This window comes from Juglans microcarpa x Juglans regia, chromosome 7D, assembly GCF_004785595.1.
Source record: "Juglans microcarpa x Juglans regia isolate MS1-56 chromosome 7D, Jm3101_v1.0, whole genome shotgun sequence".
Classification (NCBI taxonomy): Eukaryota; Viridiplantae; Streptophyta; class Magnoliopsida; order Fagales; family Juglandaceae; genus Juglans; species Juglans microcarpa x Juglans regia.
In genome coordinates, this window is record NC_054606.1 from 12,695,197 (window position 1) to 12,701,160 (window position 5,964).

The following is a 5,964-nucleotide window of genomic DNA, read 5'->3' on the forward strand; positions in this document are numbered from 1 at the left end:
TGAAAAAAGTGAGTGAATGTATAAACAAAAACATTTCCTCTCTCTATAATTTTCTAGAGCAATATTAATCTTAAACTCTTGATCTTGAAACGTGAAATTATTTTAAAAGACTCTAGTAGCCTTATAAGTGATGTAGATGTGCATTCAGAACAATTTGACGTGGGTAGTAAGACCAATAAAGATCTGGACTTGTAGAGATTTCATTTCACTTGAGATAATTCGAATTGACTTTATCAAACATAAGTTATTTTTAAAAAAAAATGTCACTCATTTAAAACATGATTGTCATGTATTATTTTCCTAATGAATAACTTAGATCGATTCTCATTTTATGGATTAATCAAACCTCTAACTTTAGAACATGAAGAACACATGATCATTTTGACTAATAATTACATGATGAATTTTATTTTAATGTCTTATAGAAATGAATGAGTACAAAAGGAGGAAATACAGATTAATTTAAGGCTTGCCCATCTTTTTATGTTTTTGTCGATTCTAGTTTTAATTTTAATTTTTAAGTTGACATAATAATAAGGGGGGGAAGTGATAGTGCCGGACGACCCATATCATATTGTACCCAAAGACACTCCCTTAGTAGACAAATATGTTGTGGGAATAGGAAACATGTTTGTTGTTATTACAAAAAGAACAAAATCCCTCCATTTCCTCACATTCTCACACTCTCCAGTATGGACGGCCTAAACCGTGCGCTGTCCCCAATCTCTTTGCTGGCCTGCCTTGTGCACACACATGATGACCACCGTACATGCAGCACCAGCACCGGCTTCTTTCGTCCGTTCTTCAGTCCTAGCTCGCCATTTCTCAAGACAAACATCTATATATATATACTGTCTTCATTCCGGTTAATTAATCTTTCATCAATATTATCGTTACTTGCTATCAGTTTTGCTTATTTATCCAATTTACCAACAAATTAAATGTAAAAGAGAAAAATTACTTAATTGTGGATTTTTTTTTTTTTTTAAATCCAAGTACTATCAATTTTGCGAAAGTTAAAACTTAGGTCTTGATTGATCAAAACATAAAATTCTAGGTAGTAATTTGAAAATTAGAAAGTCTTTGAAAAAGATTCAAGTAGATCAAGAAAAATCAATCCATGAAGCAGACCTTTCAAAAACTCCATAAGTTGTAACAATAAACGTTAACAATATCCGTCAAAAATACTCGTTTTTCGTATAATGTATATATATATGTTTGTATGTATGTATGTATGTATTTATGTGCCTCTTGGCATTATATTCTTAAATTTAGACACAAAAAAATTTGTGAAAATCTTTAATCCGATCGAGTTTCTGAAGTAGTAGCACCATACTTTTGTTTCTTTATATATCCAGCAGCATGCAGTTGTGAATGAGCAAGCAGGTGGTGTTGTCGATCGTGCATGCATGGTAATTAGGTGGGAGCTGCTGGGATAGGTGGTTATAAATATTTATTGCAGCAGTTTGTGTCTGTGATAGGGTTTGGATGATCGATAACTAGTCCTACCACCACCCGACCTCTGCCTTTATTATCTTCCCATCCCAATGCATCTCAGTTTTCTCCCCCACCCACGCACCCACCCCCATAACTTAATTTCTCCCAAACATGCATGCACTTCACGTTTAATTTTATCATTGGAAAAGACCAACAAATTTCACGATCGAGCGAGGCACTAAAATTTACCAGAGATCATTAGATCATGCTTACAACTTACAACATAAGTGGCATTATTAATTAAACGCATTAAAGAGATCAGATGAAAATTGGAAGAAAAAAAAAAAAAAAAAAGAGGAGGATAAAGATCAGTTGGGGCGTCCCTTGATTGGCACGTGTACCGTAACACCCCCCCCTAAACAACAAAGGTGGTGCAATGTAAATGGACATAGTCACATATTATATGCCTGTGCCACTGTCAGACTGAATTATATATTCGACAACAAAATCATATTGGTGGCACATGTAGCCCTCATATTGGAACACTCTTTTCATCTCATGGCCAATAAGAGCTTGACAAATCGTTTGTGGAAATCGTCCCAGGATTGGCTTTCTCTGACCGCGGGTCTATCTGGGAGCTAGGCCAATAGTAAGATGACACGTTTGTGAAATCCTTAGCAAATTGGCTTGTCCATATATAGATATATATAACTCGAGAAATATATGATGGCTCTATATATATATGTACTCTTTTAGCCACATTGTCCTATTTCCACGCAGTTATAGCACCAACTTTGAGGCTTTTAAGATTAACAACTTGAGATCATGTTGTAAGAATCAAAAGCCCCCCAAAGTAATAAAATTGACCTTTTTTTTTTTGTTTCCACCAAGTGTAACATTAACAAAAAACAAGCCCTACATGATGATTTATAATAATGTAAATGATTTTTCAAGGAAAAACTTTTGTTTTGGTTTTCTTTTGAGCCCCGCGCGGGTGCATCCAATTCTGTGTTAAATGATTATAAATAAATAAAATTAGAAAATTCATGATTTTTATACATTGCACGAGTACTTATATATATGCGACTAGTAAATACTACAAGAAAACTGCTTATTTGCGATTAGTTATTTCTAACGAAATAATTATTTCTAATTAAAATGAGTTTGTTTTCATCGCAAATATTCCTTTTGGTAGCAAAAAAATAATCACAAATACCCCTTTTTTTTGTAGTGAAAGTTCTTATTGGATAAGATATGCTTCACGCTAGTTTGGAGAAATTAAAACAACGGTACAAAACATTTTCTGTAAAATGAAACAAAAGAAAAGAGAAAGAGAAAGAAACAGAAACATCGTTGTTGCACGCTATCTTTAGTTGTTTTTTTTTTTAAAAAAAAATAAATAAATTTGGACCATTTCTCGATTTGTGCATGTCATTCTTGCACAGGAGCCATGCTAATCTTCTCTGTATCATTTAGGTCAATTTTATCGGATGTCCCCGAAGGGACAGCTATCTGTAGTTTTTTATTTGTGCTTACAAAATGGTAATTAGTAATCAATTATGCTAAGCATGCATTAGATGATGATTAGTACTAGTATAGGCTAGAAAGAGAAAAGATAAAAGAATTGGTCAAATATGGGTTGCGCTTAATTAATACACTATCAAATTATATTTTATATACCCATCATTACAATTCAAATTGGAGGGGGAAAAAAAAAAGGATGTTTATACTTTTTCTTTGTCTTTATAGGAGAGGAAAATACCTTAATTTTTGGAAATACCCTGAAAAAGGTTTCATGACTTTGAAGATATAAGATGATTGGGTTCCACTTGATGATGAAGATGGTGGGATTCCTACTCAGATATAACTGATCCACTTCTTTCAACCCACTATCCATGCATGCTTCTAAATTATGATAAGGCCTTCACAGGGCAGCTTGTCTTTGATTATTATTGCCATTTTCTCACTCCACTTAAGAAACATTTACTAACCCATAATATCACGTTTTGTCGCTATTATTAGGAACATCTTTGTACCTTTGTCCAAACTCATTATTTCAACTTAATTTTGAGATCAATTGTTAATTAATACAAATATACATACAATTAACCAGCTGACGATCATGATCATGATCATGCACGTCTAGCTAGCTATAGTAAGCTTAGAAACAGTTTAATTTGCTCCTTAATTACGTGAAGTTTCAATCATTAAAACCATGCAAGGGACATATATCATGATGTGGTCTATGATAATATTGATCTTAATTTTCATTTACGATCTTAAGACGCCTCATATATATACTTACATTGATTCCAAATCCTCAATCTTATAACTTCGTTAAATGCCAAGCTTTTCGTATAAAAAACACCGACATATAAGGCTCGTGAATTATATATAGCTAGGACTTTACCCTTTTGATCACGATTGCTAGGCGCTAGACATGATCTCCTTCATTATTTTATAAATGGAGATCACGTAGTCATGAGCGAAATTAATGCCGTGTATTTGTTAATCAAGAGGAGCTAATTAATTTGTTAATTTTAAGATCACTTTTTTTGCTTATAAAAAAAAAAAAAAAAAAAGATCACTTTTGTCAAGATGTATAGTAAGTACATGATGATTACGTAGTACTGTAATTTGACCCAAAAGAGCCGAGTACGTTCCAAAATAATTGACATTTTGCCTAAAAATACTTTGGAAGAAAAGTCATGTTCAAAACCCTAGCCTAGCTAGCTCTTTAATTTTGATCATCATGAATATTGTGCATACAAGAAAATTGAGCATTTGTGAATTATTTAAGACGAGATCAATAACTATTTGCGATAGAAATATATTTATTTTAATAAAAAATAATTATTTTTATAAAAAATAACTGATTATAAATAAGTAGTTTTTTTTAATTATTCATAAATTTTAAAAACTTAAAACATATTTGAAATATTAAACATCAACAGTAAATTACATCGATTTTATTTTTATAAGAAATAATTGATCACAAATAAGTTGTATTTTTTAATTGCTCATAAACCTTAAAAACTTAAAACATATTTGAAATATTAAACATCAACAGCAAATTACATCGGTCAGACAAGTCGCCCGCCAAACTTTATCGTTGTCCATCGATCATGGGATTTGATTTGTTTCTGGTTTCATTAATGTTTTTTATTTATTTTTTTTAAAAGGCTTTCGCTTTTTTACACCGCCATTCAAAAGTATGAGCGGTATATATTAATTAATGCTGCTTTCTTGACCAAGATTATGCATGCATTCTTCTGATCTCCATGTGACTTGCTAGTGGCTATCATTCGAAGGGTTCAAATTGCAAAGTTTCAGGCCCTTTAGCTGCCGTCATTTGGTGTGTGTTGTGTGTGTGTGTCTATATATATATATATATATATATATCCCAATATCGCCTCCAATATTATTTTTATTTTAAAATTTTAAAAAAATTAAATTGTTTATTTTATTTTGTGTAAAAATTTAAAAAAATTATAATAATTAGATTAGACGTGATCATGAGATTAGATAAGTTGAGAGAAATTATAAAAACAAATGAGACTAATTTTTCTACCATATTATATATTTTTTACGTACCCATTAGTACTCTAATATATTTTCCCTTTTCATGCAGTTCCCTGCATTTATATTATATAAAACTTATATATTGAGGAGATCAGAAGAAAAGGTAGGCCGGCCATGGAAAAGAAAACATTGGATAAAGTATTCAAGGTTTGCATTTCCTCTGTCCAGGAGACTTGGCGGCCATTTGATCAACATATCATGTCGAGTCCGGAATTACCCTTGCAATCTAAGTAAAAAAAAAATCACTTTTTCAGTCGACATGATAATTGCAAAGGTGTTGACGTTGGATGAGCTTGAACTAATTAGGTTTTAGCAGTACCAAAAAAAAAAAAAAGAAAAAAAGAGCAGCGAGAAAACATGATCTATAAAAGTAGAGTCAAAAAGAACCGTACCAAATGATTCATGCATGGTGTGGCTAGGAGGAGGTCGATGATCTAGTGCAGCTTGTCAACTTTTTGACAAAATAATTTCTTGTAATCTGGAAGAAATGTGGCCACCGGCACCGACGAGACATACGTCTTAATTCCCATCGAGTCAGGGAATTATGTTGCATGTCACATTATTCATTTATTTATTATTATTATTATTTTTTTTTTGGATGATCTCTAATTCGGTGTATTTCAACATCAGAGGACAAATGAACGTTGACCCGACCCTCAACCATCCAGATCAGTAAATAAAAAGAAAAAAAATCGAAAGGAAAGGAGAAGCGAGCAAAGTTGTGCACGGAAGTTGAATTAAAACTTCATGGTTTTAAGAATCTTGCATGTGAGCGCCCTGGTCCCTCGGCCTTGAAACATGGTTTGTTGACCTTATATTTGGCAAAATGGTACCCACTGAAAGGCACGTCACAGCAGATATATACAGTGATAACTCATGAAGGAAGTTGTACCTATGGGCCGTGTGTATACTTTTGCAATCATTGATTTCTCCGATTAGATACCT

General features: G+C 32.5%; 1 non-coding gene across 1 annotated transcript; it reads right to left on the bottom strand.

Annotated features, from left to right (window-relative positions):
- Nucleotides 1-2,836: 2,836 nt before the first annotated feature.
- LOC121240113 lies at nt 2,837-2,943 on the bottom strand. Its single transcript, XR_005935446.1, has one exon. It is a non-coding gene; the product is annotated as a U6 spliceosomal RNA (small nuclear RNA).
- Nucleotides 2,944-5,964: the final 3,021 nt, after the last annotated feature.